Source organism: Mirounga angustirostris, unplaced genomic scaffold (assembly GCF_029215605.1).
Source record: "Mirounga angustirostris isolate CCGP_5_RB_7025 unplaced genomic scaffold, mMirAng1.0.hap1 SCAF_2, whole genome shotgun sequence".
Lineage (NCBI taxonomy): Eukaryota > Metazoa > Chordata > Mammalia > Carnivora > Phocidae > Mirounga > Mirounga angustirostris.
In genome coordinates this window covers 152751412-152765865 of record NW_026991710.1, presented here as the reverse complement: position 1 = coordinate 152765865, position 14454 = coordinate 152751412, and positions in this window count along the sequence as shown.

Sequence of the window (14454 nt, the reverse complement as noted above, 5' to 3'; positions counted from 1 at the left end):
AGAGAGTTGAGTAATCTAGGGTAGTTCAAGAAACCTTTATGAAAGAAAGAAGTCTTTAAAAATGGCCCCAAAGGGGGCGCCTGGGTGGCTTAGTCATTAAGCGTCTGCCTTTGGCTCAGGTCATGATCCCAGGGTCCTGGGATCAAACCCCGCATGGGGCTCCCTGCTCGGCAGGAAGCCTGCTTCTCCCTCTCCCACTCTCCCTGCTTGTGTTCCTGCCCTTGCTATCTCTCTCTCTGTCAAATAAATAAATAAAATCTTAAAAAAAAAAAAGAAACTTCAAAAAAAAAAGGCCCCAAAGAATAAGTGCATAAGTGGAAAAGAGGAATAATGCCAATCCAAGTGTCTTTTGGTGTAGCTGTTGGGGAGGAGAGATGGAGAAGATTGGAGAATGAGCACAACTTGAGCCAGCTCTTTCTTTGCATTGGGATAGTGATTTGAAATGTTTTATGTTTTTGTAAGCATGTCTATTCATGCATAGAGAAAAGACTGGAAGAGGTCTCTGGTTTTGGCAAAATAGCAGACTAGATAACTAGAAATCCTCCCACTGCTACAAAATGCATATTGTGCTCTCAAGAAAAAAAAAAAAGTAAAATATGGTGGGAGCAGGGAAGGTTGGGGATTGAAAAAGCGTGTGATGTGCAATTTGATGTTACAGCCCCTTAGAGTGTTTGCTAGTTTTGGTAACTTGCATTTTAGTTTTAATAGAGACAAAAGAAAAACCTTCAGGCCTGTGAGTGTTAGAATTGAGATACCAGATAAGAGTATAGATATTCAAAGGGCTAAACATTCACTAAAGGAGTAGATAAACTAGAAAAAAATCTGCCTGTGAGCACACAGAGAGATGTTTCTGTTAGCCTGAATCCTGGATTCATTGGAGAAGGGAATATGCAGAGAACTCAAGACCATGACTTTCCCTTCATATGGGTGTTGTATTCAAATTTGCAATACCTGTGGGATCTGGGAAAATCTCCAGATTGAAAATTGACATTAAAAAATGGTTTAAGGCTGATAACATGACAGGTATCTGGAAAACGGAAACTGTTCTAGAGGGACATATCCTCAACCCAGAACACATGTCTATTTCCCAGAATAAAGCACTACCAGAAATGAACTCAATATAGAATTATAAAGCATGTGAGTAAACAGTCCATTATTCATCTATAGGCAAGAATTAGCAGATAGAACAAACTAAACACATGAAGAAAAGGAATAGAAAACGTGAGAAGGAATAGGTGCTATCATAAACAAAGGCATTTTAAAAACAGAGGAGCCAGTAGAACTTCTGGAAATGTAAAATAGTCATTGAAATTAAAACCCAGGTAGTAGAAAACAAAATAAAACAAAACCCAGTAGGTAGGATAAACAGCTGCTTAGATACAGAAGAGAGAATTAATGAACTAGATCTGGATTTGACAAACTATGGCTTATTGGGTGAATCTGGGTTTTGGCTTGTTTTTGTACAGCCTGCATGGTAAGAATGGTTTTTTCATTTTTGTTTTTTATTTATTTATTTTTAATGTTTTTTCATTTTTAAAGGATTGTTTTTTAAAAAAAGGGGACAAAAAATATTCTTTTTTTTTTTTTTTTTTAAAGATTTTATTTGTCAGAGAGAGAGTGTGCACAAGTAGGGAGAGCGGTAGGCAGAGGGAAAAGCAGGCTCCTGCTAAGCAAGGAGCCCGATATGGGACTCGATCCCAGGACTCTAAGATCATGACCTGAGCCGAAGGCAGACACTTAACTGACTGAGTCACCCAGGCATCCCGACAAAAGAAAATATTCTATCTACACAGACTGTATGTGGCTCCCAAAGCCTAATATATTTAGTTTGTGACTCTTTACCAAAAAAATTTCCTGACCCCTGAACTGGATAGATCTGAGGAAATTTCCAGAGGTAGCACAAAGGACAAAGAGAAAATTTTTAAAAGAGAGGCTTAAAGACATGGAGAATCGAATGAAGAAGTCTAACTTGTATCTAGTCATCTAATAGGAGTTCAAGAAGGAGAGAATGAGGGACAGCCAAAATTCAAAGAGATGATGGCTGAGAATTTTCTACATTAATGAAAGACATGAATCTAAGAATCAATGTTTAATGAATGCTGAGTATCCCTTCCCCTACTGCCCCCATTGTATATGTAGATACATACAGAACTCCATAGATGAAAAGATCTTAAATATAACCAGAATGAGAAGTCAGATTATTGATAAGATACAACCATTAGATTGACATTTCACTTCTCAGCAGCAGTGATGGAATCCAGAGGATTCTTCACTTTTGGTGGGAAAGAATTGTGAGCCTAGAATTGTATATCCAGCTAGATCATCACCATGATTTAGGGTAAAATAAAGAGTTTTCACATAAAAACAGTTTACCACCAACAATCTGTCACTGAGAGGAACTACTTAAGGAAAAAGAAAACCAGAGGGAAGGAATGAATGCAAAAAGGAATGGAATTTTGACTAAGGAAACTGGTAAATATATGGGTGAATCTAAACATGTGAATTCTAGTAATAATAAAGTCTAAAAACAATAAAATGTCAGCCAATAATGATGAAAAAGTCAGGAGGTAGGTCAGCATAGGTGAAGAAGATCTTTTATTAATTGAGAAGAGGGAGAAAATATTAGAGATATTGTTAAACTTTTGTCTTAAGGATGCATGTTATATTTTAAGAGTAACCTCTGAAGAAGATAAATTGAATGTATAACTTACATACTGGTAGAGGGGTTTAAAAAAAGGAATAAAAATCTTAATCAACTAACAGAAGACAAGAAAGGGGTGAGGAGCATAAACAAACATAACACAGATTAAGATTGTTATAAGTAAATCTTAATGTATCACAATAAGCGTAAGTGGACCAAACACTAGTTTAGAGAAAAAGATTGTTATATTGGAGTTTTATTTAGAAAATGAAATTTCGGGCGCCTGGGTGGCTCAGTTGGTTAAGCGACTGCCTTTGGCTCAGGTCATGATCCTGGAGTCCCGGGATCGAGTCCCGCATCGGGCTCCCTGCTTGGCAGGGAGTCTGCTTCTCCCTCTGACCCTCCTCCCTCTCATGCTCTCTGTCTCTCATTCTCTCTGTCTCAAATAAATAAATAAAATCTTTAAAAAAAAAAAAATTTCGTTCTCAGATGTTTATAAGAGGTACCTGAAACACATGGGTATAGAAAGTTTGCTAGAAAAAGAATGGAAAAAGTTAAGCAAGACAAATATTAACTAAGACCTCAGTGTCTGAAAAGGTGGAAACAACCTAATTGTCCATCAGCAGATGAATGGATGAACAAAATGGGTGTATATACATACAATGGAATATTGTTCAGCCATAAAAAGGAATGAAGTTTTGAGACATGCTACTACGTAGACAAACCTTTAAACATTATGCTAAGTAACATAAGCCAGGCACTTAAGGACAGATATTGTATGATTCTACTTATATGAATATCTAGGATAGGCAAATTCATAGAGACGGAAAGTGAATTAGAGGTTACCAGGGACTGGGAGGAGAGGGAGTTACTGCTTAATAGTTACAAGAAAAAGATTTGGAAATACATAATGATGATGGTTGCACAACATTGTGATGTAATAATGCTGCTGAATGGTACACTTAAAAATGATTTATTTTATTTTTTAAGATTTTATTAATTTATTTGTCAGAGAGAGAGAGAAAGTACAACGAGGGGGAGCAGGAGACAGAGGAAGAAGCAGGCCCCCTGCTGAGCAAGGAGCCCGATGCAGGACTCGATCCCAGGACTCTGGGATCATGACCTGAGCTGAAGGCAGACGCTTAACCAACTGAGCCACCCAGGTGTCCCTAAAAATGATTTAGATGGCAAATTATATATCCTATATATTTTACCACACAATAAGAAATTATAAAATTGCAAAGAAACAAGTAAATATGACCATGGTTAAGAGAGGAAAAATAGTTAATAGAATCAAATCTGCAGGTGCCCCAGTTGTTGCAAGTAGCAGATAAGAAACTTAATTTTTATAAATATGTTAAATAATGGAAAAGATGTAAAAAAGTGAGTAGATAGAGAACTTCAGTAGAGAAATAGAATCTCTAAAAAAGGGCCTAATGGACATTCTAGAACTGAAAAATAAAATACCTAAAATTAAGAATTTATTGGATATGGGGTGCCTGGGTAGCTCAGTCAGTTAAGTGTCTGCCTTCAGCTCAGATTATGATCCTGGGGTCCTGGGATTGAGCCCTGTGTCGGGCTCCCTCCTCAGCGGGGAGTCTGCTTCTCTCTCTTCCTCTGCCCCTCACCCCAGTCATGCTCTCTCTCTCGCTTGCTATCTCTCTCAAATAAATAAATAAAATCTTAAAAAAAATTTATTGGATGAAATTAATGATAGACTAGGTATAACAGAAGAATGGTTTGGTGAATTCAAAGGTCAATTAAAATTATTCAAGCTGGGGCGCCTGGGTGGCTCAGTTGGTTAAGCGACTGCCTTCGGCTCAGGTCATGATCCTGGAGTCCCGGGATTGAGCCCCACGTTGGGCTCCCTGCTCAGCAGGGAGTCTGCCTCTCTCTCTGACCCTCCCCCCTCTCATGCTCTCTATCTCATTCTCTCTCTCAAATAAATAAATAAAATTAAAAAAAAATTATTCAAGCTGAAGCACTATTAGATGAAATAAAAAATATTGATTTAGAGTAAAAAGGGATAAATTGATGGAGAGTGTGAGATTAGGCATTATGGTTTGTTATGGTCCTGTACTAGAGTGAAGGCAGTAGGAATAAATGCAAACATTATTGCAAATTATTATTGCTATTATAAATATTACCATAATTATTACAAGAAAGAATGGATATACTTTGACGGGAGGTCAGATGTGGACATAAGCAGTTGGAGGAATTAAAAATAACTCTAAGGGGCACCTGGGTGGCACAGTTCTTTAAGCATCTGATTCTTGGTTTCAGCTCAGGTTGTGATCTCAGGGTCATGAGATTGAGCCCTGCGTCAGGCTCCATGCTCAGTGCAGAGTCTGCTTGAGATTCTCTCTCCTTCTGCCCCTCCCATTTGTGCTCTCTCTCTCTCTTTCTCTCTCAAGTCTTTTAAAAAATAATTCTAAGATGTGTGGCTAGTAAATAGCCTACTATATGTAGATATTGTGCAGGTTATTTTTTATTTACTATTTCTAATTCTCAACAACAATCCTGAGCATCACTGTTATCTTTTTAGTAATGAAAAACTGTGGTTCAGAATGGTTAAGTGACCATCTAATAGTTTACAAAGCTGGGATTTGATCCAGGTCTGGCTAGCCCTGAGGTCTGTACTCTTTCCTATATATCACATTGTTTCTAGTTGGTAAGACTGGAAGAATGTAGTATCATGGGCAGAACTGAAAGTTATTGGAAAGATGAACTATTTGGAATCATGACTGTGATATATATCCTAGGAAGAGGTATCCTTCAGGGAGTTGGAAATGTTGGTCTACTAGTGCAAAACAGAAAGGCTAGAGTCAGAGTAATAGCTCTGGGGATTGAAGCCGTTTAAGTGGACGGATTCATTCCCAGGTTATGTTGAAAACCTTAGGGGATCATTTTCCATATGAGGTAGGAGGAATACTGGGTGCCAACAAAGCAGAAAGGAAGAACAAGTCAGGGAAATAGGTAGAACACCAGGAAATATGGTTTCATGGGAAATCAAGTAGAAAGTAGAATGAGAAAATGATCAGTGATATAATTCATTAATTTAACAGATACTTATAGAGCACTTACAGTGTGCCAGACATTCTGCTGGGTACTGGTGATAGAGCAGTGATCCAAGCAAATGAGATTCCTGTCCTCAAGAATTAAATGAATTAAATGAAAAGATATTATGAAAGAAATCAATAGATCAATGCCAGAAAGTGTCGGGGTAAGAAACTACTTTAAATAGAAACAGCAAGAAAGTTAAGAACTGAAGGATGAGAGTCAGCCAGAGAAACCCTGGGGAAGAGCCTTTGAGATTAAAAGAATGGGAGGTATAAAAGTTCTGAAGCAGTAAAGAGCTTGGTGTAGTTAAGGAACTGAAAGGAGGCCAGTGTAGCTAAAGTTGAGGAAGGAAGTGGAACAGTGATAGCAAATGAGATTAGATAGGTGGTCAGGATCTAGCTTTTTGGTTGGATACAATCTCATTGGTTTATTTTAGTTTTTCTTGCCCTTGCTGAGGAGACTGATCCAGAAAATATTGCTAAGACTGATGTCAAAGAGCTTACTACCTATATTTCATTCTAGGAGTTTTATGGTTTCAGATCTTACATTCAAGTCTTTAATCCATTTTGAATTTATTTTTGTGTATGGTAGATATGGATCCAGTTTCATTCTTTTGTATGTGGCTGTTCAGTTTTCCCAACACCATTTATTGAAGAGTGTATCCTTTCCCCATTGTATATTCTTGGTGCTTCTGTTGTAAATTGACCATACATGCATGGGTTTATTTCTAGGCTCTCTATTCCATTGATTTATTGTGTGTGTTTTGTTCCCATATCATACTGTTTTGATTAATGTATCTTTGTGGTATAGTTTGAAATCAGGGACCATGATACCTCCAGCTTTGTTCTTTCTCAAGATTGCTTTAGCTATTTGAGGTCTTTGTGGTTTTATACAAATTTTAGGATTGTTTATTCTATTTCTGTGTAAAATGCCATTGGTGTTTTGATGGGGATTGCATCAAATCTGCAGATTGCTTCAGGTAGTATGGACATTTTAACATTAATTCTTCCAATCTATGAGCACAGTACATCTTTCTGTTTCTTTATATTGTCTTCAGTTTCTTTTATCAATGTCCTATAGTTTTCAGAGTACACATCTTTTACCTCCTTGCTGAAATTTATTTCTAGGTATTTTATTCTTTCTTTTTTTCCAAGAAGTTTATTGAAATATTGATTCACAGTCCCACTGTTTTAGATGTCTATTAATGGATTGCCCAAAAGCAATAGTTTTAGTGCCCCTCAGACTTCTGGAAATTTTAAATGATTCAAGAAGCTCTTGTGAAGATCAAGATTCCAAATTTTTTACCGGGGACATCCTTAGGTCACCTTTGTGCTTCCAGAAAGCATTCATTTAGCAGCAGTCTGTGTTTCCAGCATTCATCTTTCACCTGCAAAGTTGATGGTACTCATTTGATTTTTGCAAAGTCTTACAACTTGAAACAGTTATCAAGATCTAAACCTTAAATGCACTTTACTTGTATGTTGACTTGATTTCACGCTGTGATAGGGCAGGCATACATGCAGTTATACAGTGAGGCCTCTCTCTTTCACACAGAAGAAATCTCTGCTTATATTAAAAACTCTCTGGCATACAGTTGATGACTAGTAAACTAAAATGCATTCAAACCAATCTCCCCATATCCTGGCATGGAATTGCAGACTGGGAGCCTCTTGGGACCTCTTAGGGTCCCATGGACAATGTGGCCTAGGCCAGGCTGCTGCCCTCCACACGTTCAGGTCAAGGGATCCTCAGACCCATCCCAGCTACAGCCACATACCCCTGCCTGGTGTCCTGCCTGGTGCCTGAGAGGCTGTTTATCCCAAACCACTTACCATTCTGGAATCCACAACACAGCACATCAGCAGAGAGCAGAGGCAAGGATAAAAGTGGGACATTTTATTCTTTTTGATGCACTTGTAAATGTGGTTATTTTCTTTATGCCTCTTTCTGATCACTTGTTATTAGTGTATAGAAATGCTACTAATTTTTTTTTTTTAAAGATTTTATTTTTATTTATTTGACAGAGAGAGACACAGCGAGAGAGGGAACACAAGCAGGGGGAGTGGGAGAGGGAGAAGCAGGCTTCCCGCCGAGCAGGGAGCCTGATGCGGGGCTCGATCCCAGGACCCTGGGATCGTGACCTGAGCGGAAGGCAGACGCTTAACGACTGAGCCACCCAGGTGCCCCGAAATGCTACTAATTTTTGTATGTTAATTTTGTATCCTGCTACTTCACTGAATTCATTTATTCTAGTGGTTTGCTGGTGGAGTCTTTAGGTTTTTCTAAATATAGTAATTACATCATTTGCAAATAGTGTTTTACTTCTTCCTTTTCAATTTGAATGCCTTTTATTTCTTTTTCTTGCATTATTGTTATGCCTAGGACTTCCAATACTATGTTGAATGAGTGGCAAAAGTGGACATCCTTGTCTTGTTCTTGATCTTAGGAGGAAAAACTTTCAGCTTTTAACCACTGAGTGTGATACTAGCTGTGGGTTTGTCATGTGTGGCCTTTATTATGTTGAGGTGCCTTCCTTCTGTGCCCACTTAGTTGAGAGTTTTTATCATAAATGCATGTTGAATTTTGTCATAGGCTTTTTCTGCATCTATTAAAATAATCATCAGATTTTTATCCTTTGTTTTATTAATGTGGTGTATTATGTTGATTGATTTGTGGTTGTTGAACCATTCTTGCATTCCTAGAATAAATCCCACTTGATTGTGGTGTATGATCGTTTCAATGTATTGTTGAATTCAGTTTGCTAATATCTTTTTTTAAAATTTTATTTTATTTAAATTCAGTTAATTTAACATATAGTGTATTATTAGTTTCAGAGGTAGAGTTTGGTGATTCTTCAGTTCTATATAACACCCAGTGCTCATTACATCATATGCCTTCCTTAATACCCCTCACCCAGATACCCATCCCCCCACCCTCTCCCCTTCAGGAACTCTCAGTCTGTTTCCTATAGCCGAGTCTTTTATGGTTTGTCTCCCTCTCTGATTTTGTCTTATTTTATTTTTCCCTCCCTTCCCCTATGATCCTCTGTTTTGTTTCTTAAATTCCACATATGAGTGAAACCATGATAATTGTCTTTCTCTGATTGACTTATTTCACTTAGCATAATACCCTCTAGTTCCATCTATGTCATTGCAAATGGTAAGATTTCATTTTTTTGATGGTTGATTAATATTCCATTGTGTGTGTGTATATATATATGTGTGTGTGTTATATATATATATCACATCTTCTTTATCCATTCATCTGTTGATAGACATCTGGGCTCTTTCCATAGTTTGGCTATTGTGGCCATTGCTGCTAAACATTGGGGTGCAGGTGCTCCTTCGGATCCCTACATTTGTATCTTTTGGGTAAATACCTAGTGTGCAATTGCCAGGTCATAGGGTAGCTCTATTTTTAACGTTTTGAGGAACCTCCATACTGTTTTCCAGAGTGGCTGTACCAGCTTCCATTCCCACCGGCAGTGTAGGAGGGTTCCCCTTTCTCTGCATCCTTGCCAACATTTGTTGTTTTCTTATTTGTTAATTTTAGCCATTCTGACTGATGTGAGGTGGTATCTCATTGTGGTTTTGTATTTCCCTGATGCCAAGTGATGTTGAGCATTTTCATGTGTCTGTTGGCCATTTGTAATGTCTTTGGAGAAATGTCTGCTCATATCTTCCACCCATTTCTTGACTGGATTATTTGTTTTTTGGGTGTTGGGTTTGGTAAGTTCTTTATAGATTTGGGATACAAGCCCTTTATCTGATAAGACATTTGCAAACATCTTCTCCCATTCTGTAGGTTGTCTTTTGGTTTTGTTGACTGTTTCCTTTGCTGTGCAAAAGGTTTTTATCTTGATGAAGTCCCAACAGTTCATTTTTTGCTTTTTTTCCTTGCCTTTGGAGACGTGTCTAGCAAGAAGTTGCTGTGGCTGAGATCAGAGAAGTTGCTGCCTGAGTTCTCCTCTAGGATTTTGGTGGATTCCTATCTCACATTTCGGTCTTTCATCCATTTTGAGTCTATTTTAGTGTACGGTGTAAGGAAATGGTCCAGTTTCATTCTTCTGCATGTGGCTGTCCAATTTTCCCAACACCATTTGTTGAAGAGACTGTCTTTTTTCCATTGGATATTCTTTCCTGCTTTGTCAAAGATTGGTTGACCATAGAGTTGAGGGTCCATTTCTGGGCTCTCTATTCTGTTCCACTGATTTATGTGTCTGTTTTTGTGCCAGTACCATACTGTCTTGATGATGACAGCTTTGTAATAGAGCTTGAAGTCCGGAATTGTGATGCCATCAGCTTTGATTTTCTTTTTCAACATTCCTCTGGCTATTTGGGGTCTTTTCTGGTACCATACAAATTTTAGGGTTATTTGTTCCAGCTCTGTAAAAATGTTGATGGTATTTTGTAGGAATTGCATTGAATGTGTAAATTTCTCTAGGTAGCATAGACATTTTCACAATATTTGTTCTTCCAATCCATGAGCATGGAACGTTTTTCCATTTCTTTGTGTCTTCCTCCATTTCTTTCATGAGTGTTCTATAGTTTTCAGAGTACAGATCCTTTGCCTCTTTGGTTAGATTTGTTCCTAAGTATCTTACAGTTTTTGGTGCAATTGTAAATGGGATCGATTTCTTATTTCTCTTTCTTCTGTCTCATTGTTAGTGTATAGAAATGCCACTGATTTCTGTGCATTGGTTTTATATCCTGCCACTTTGCTGAATTCCTGTATGAGTTCTAGCAATTTTGGGGTAGAGTCTTTTGGGTTTTCCACAGAGTATCATGTCATCTGCAAAGAATGAGAGTTTGATTTCTTCTTTACCAGTCTGGATGCCTTTTATTTCTTTTTGTTGTCTGATTGCTGAGGCTGGAACTTATAGTGCTGTGTTGAACAACAGTGGTGATAGTGGACATTTCTGCCGTGTTCCTGACCTTAAGGGAAAAATTCTCAGTTTTTCCCCATTGAGAATGGTATTTGCTGTGAGTTTTTCATAGATGGCTTTTATGATACTGAGGTATATTCCCTCTATCCCTACACTGTGGAGAGTTTTGATCAAGAAAGGATGCTGTACTTTGTCAGATGTTTTTTCTGCATCTATTAAGAGGATCATATGGTTCTTGTCATTTCTTTTATTAATGTATCACATTGATTTGCAGATGTTGAACCAACCTTGCAGCCCAGGAATAAATCCCACTTGGTTGTGTGAATAATCCTTTTAATGTACTGTTGGATCCTATTGGCTAGTATCTTGGTGAGAATTTTTGCATCCATGTTCATCAGGGATATTGGTCTGTAATTCTCCTTTTTGGTGGGTCTTTGTTTGGTTTTGGGATCAAGGTAATGCTGGCCTCATAGAATGCGTTTGGAAGTTTACCTTCCATTTCTCTTTTTTGAAACAGCTTCAGAAGAATAGGTATTAATTCTTCTTTAAATGGGAAAAATTAATTCTTCTTCCCCTGGGAAACCATCTGGCCCTGGACTCTTGTTTGTGGGAGATTTTTGATTACTCCTTCCATTTGCTTACTGGTTATGGGTTTTTTTAGGTTTTCTATTTCTTATTTCAGTTTTGGTAGTTTATATGTTTCTTGGAATGCATCTGTTTCTTCTAGATTGCCTAATTTGTTGGCATATAGTTGCTCATAATATGATCATATAATTGTATTTCTTCGGTGTTTGTTGTGATCTCCCCTTTCATTCATGATTTTATTTATATGGGTCCTTTCTCTTTTCTTTTTGATAAGTCCGGCCAGGCGTTTATCAGTCTTACTAATTCTTTCAAAGAACCAGCTCCTCGTTTCATTGATCTGTTCTGTTCTTTTGGTTTCTGTTTCATTGATTTCTGCTCTAATCTTTATTATTTCTCTTCTCCTGCTGGGTTTAGGCTTTATTTGCTGTTCGTTCTCTAGCTTCTTTAGGTGTAAGGTTAGGTTGTGTATTTGAGACCTTTCTTGTTTCTTGAGAAAGGCTTGTATTGCTATATACTTCCCTCTTAGGACCACCTTTGCTGCATCCCAAAGATTTTGAATAGTTGTGTTTTCATTTTCATTTGTTTCCATGAATTTTTTAAACTCTTCTTTAATTTCCTGGTTGACCCATTCATTCTTTTTTTTTTTTTTTCCATTCATTCTTTAATAGGATGCTCTTTATCCTCCATGTATTTGTGTTCCTTCCAAATTTTCTCTTGTGATTGAGTTCAGATGTTTTTTTGTTTTTAATTTGAGAGAGAGCATGAGAGGGGGGCAGAGGGAGAGAGAGAGACAGAGAGAGAGGAGAGGAGAAGCAGACTCCCAACCAAGCAGGGAGCCCAGTGCGGGGCTCGATCCCAGGACCCCAGGATCATGACCTGAACCAAAGGCAGCCGCTTAACCAATTGAGCCACCCAGGTGCTCCTAAGTTTAAGTTTTAAAGCATTGTGGTCTGAAAATATGCAGGGAATAATCCCAGTCATTTAATACTGGTTGAGACCTGATTTATGACCCAGTATGTGATCTATTCTGGAGAATGTTCATGTGCACTTGAGAAGAATGTGTATTCTCTTGCTTTAGGATGAAATGCTCTGAATATACCTGTGCTGTCCATCTGGTCCAGTGTGTCATTCAAAGCCCTTGTTTCCTTGTTGATCTTCTGCTTAAATGATCTGTCCATTGCAGTGAGTGGGGTATTAAAGTCCCCTGCTATTATTGTACTATTATCAATGTGTTTCTTTAATTTTGTTATTAATTGGTTTATATAACTGCTCCCAAGTTAGGGCCTTAAATATTTACAATTGCTAGATCTTCTTGTTGCATAGACCCTTTAATTATGATATAGTATCCTTCTTCATCTCTTATTACAGTTTTTGGTAATAAATTAATAAATCTAATTTGTCTGATATAAGGATTGCTGCCCCAGCTTTCTTTTGATGGTTCATTAGCATAATAAATGGTTCTCCACCCCCTTACTTTCAATCTGAAGGTGTCTTTGGGTCTAAAATGAGTCTTTTATAGACAGCACATCAATGGGTCTTATTTTTTTTTATCCAGTCTGATATCCTGTGTCTTTTGATTGGAGCATTTAGCACATTTACATTCAGAGTAACTAGTGAAAGATATGAATTTAGTGTCATTATATTACCTGTAAAGTCACTCTTTCTGTTGTCTCTATTCTTTCTGGACCATGTTACTTTTGGGCTCTCTTTTCACTTAAAGGATCCCCTTTAATATTTCTTGCAGGCTGGTTTAGTTTCTGTTTGTCCTGGAAGCTCTTTATCTCTTCTGTTTTGATTGACAGCCTTGCTGGATAAAGTATTCTTGGCTGCATATTTTTCTCATTTAGCACTCTGAATATATCATGCCAGCCCTCTCTGGCCTGCTGGGTTTCTGTGGATAGGTCTGCTGCCAGGCTTATGTTTCTACCCTTGTAGGTTATGGGCCTCATGTCCCAAACTGCTTTCAGAATTTTCTCTTTGTCTTTGAGATTTGCAGATTTCACTATTATATGTCGAGGTGTTGACCTATTTTATTGATTTTTGACGGGGGTTTCTCTATGTTCCTGGACTTGAATGCCTGTTTCCTTCCCCAGATTGGGGAAGTTCTCAGGTATAATTTGCTCAAATAAACCTTCTACCCCCGCTTTTCCTCTTCCTCTGGGATCCCAATTATTCTAATATTGTTTCACATTTTATAGTATCACTGATCTCTCAAATTCTCCCCTCATGATCCAGTAGTTGTTTACCTCTTTTTCTCAGCTTCTTTATTCTCCATCATTTTGTTTTCTCTATCACTGACTCTTCTGCTTCATTTATCTTAGCAGTTAGAGCCTCCATTTTTTATTGCATCTCAGTAATAGCCTTTTTGATTTTGACCTGTTTAGATTTTAGTTCTTTTATTTCTCCAGTAAGGGATTCTCTAGTGTCTTCTGTGGTTTCTTTCAAGCCCAGCTAGTATCTTTATAATTATTGTTTTTAAATCTAGTTCTGACATCTTACTTATACCCATATTGATTAAATCCCTGTCAGTGAATACTGCCTCTTGTTCTCTTTTTTTTGCGGTGAGTTCTTCCATCTTGTCATTATGTTCAGAGAAGAATAGATGAAAGAGAGAAAAAAATAAAAAAGTAGCAACAATGACACCAGAAAAATATATACTAAACAAATCAGAAGAGATCAGAAATCAAAAAAGAAAAAATAGAGAATAAAATCAAACAGAAGGTGAACAAAACAGAACGTTATAGTAGATCCTGGATGTATTTTGGTCTCTTTGTTAGAAGAAACTAGATCCCAAAATTGTAAAGTAAGAAAAACTTGTATATACATATACAAAAATAAAACTGAGTACAATGAAAGGAAGCCAAAAATGAAATCTATATGGAGATATATATATATATAACATAAATGTAAAAATGGAAATTAAAAAAGAGTTGACAAAAGAAGAAATTAGCTGAAAAGGGAAAAAAATTAAAACTGAAAGACTAAAGAATCATGAGAAAAAACCATGAATTTTATATACTAATTTCCCCTAGCGCTGGAGTTTTGCAGTTCTCTGTGATCAGTAAACTTGGTATTAGCTGGAAGTTCCTGCTGGCTTTCTGGGGGAGGGGCCTGTTCGGCTGATATTCAGGTCTCTTTGCCTGAGTGGAATTGCAACCCCCTTGCTAGGGGCTGGGCTCAGTGTAAGCGGCTCTGCATTGCTCTATGGGGCTTTTGTTCTCTGAAGGCTTTCAGCACCAATTTGGGGGATGAAAACTGCAGCTTCCCAGTCTCCAGCCCTGGA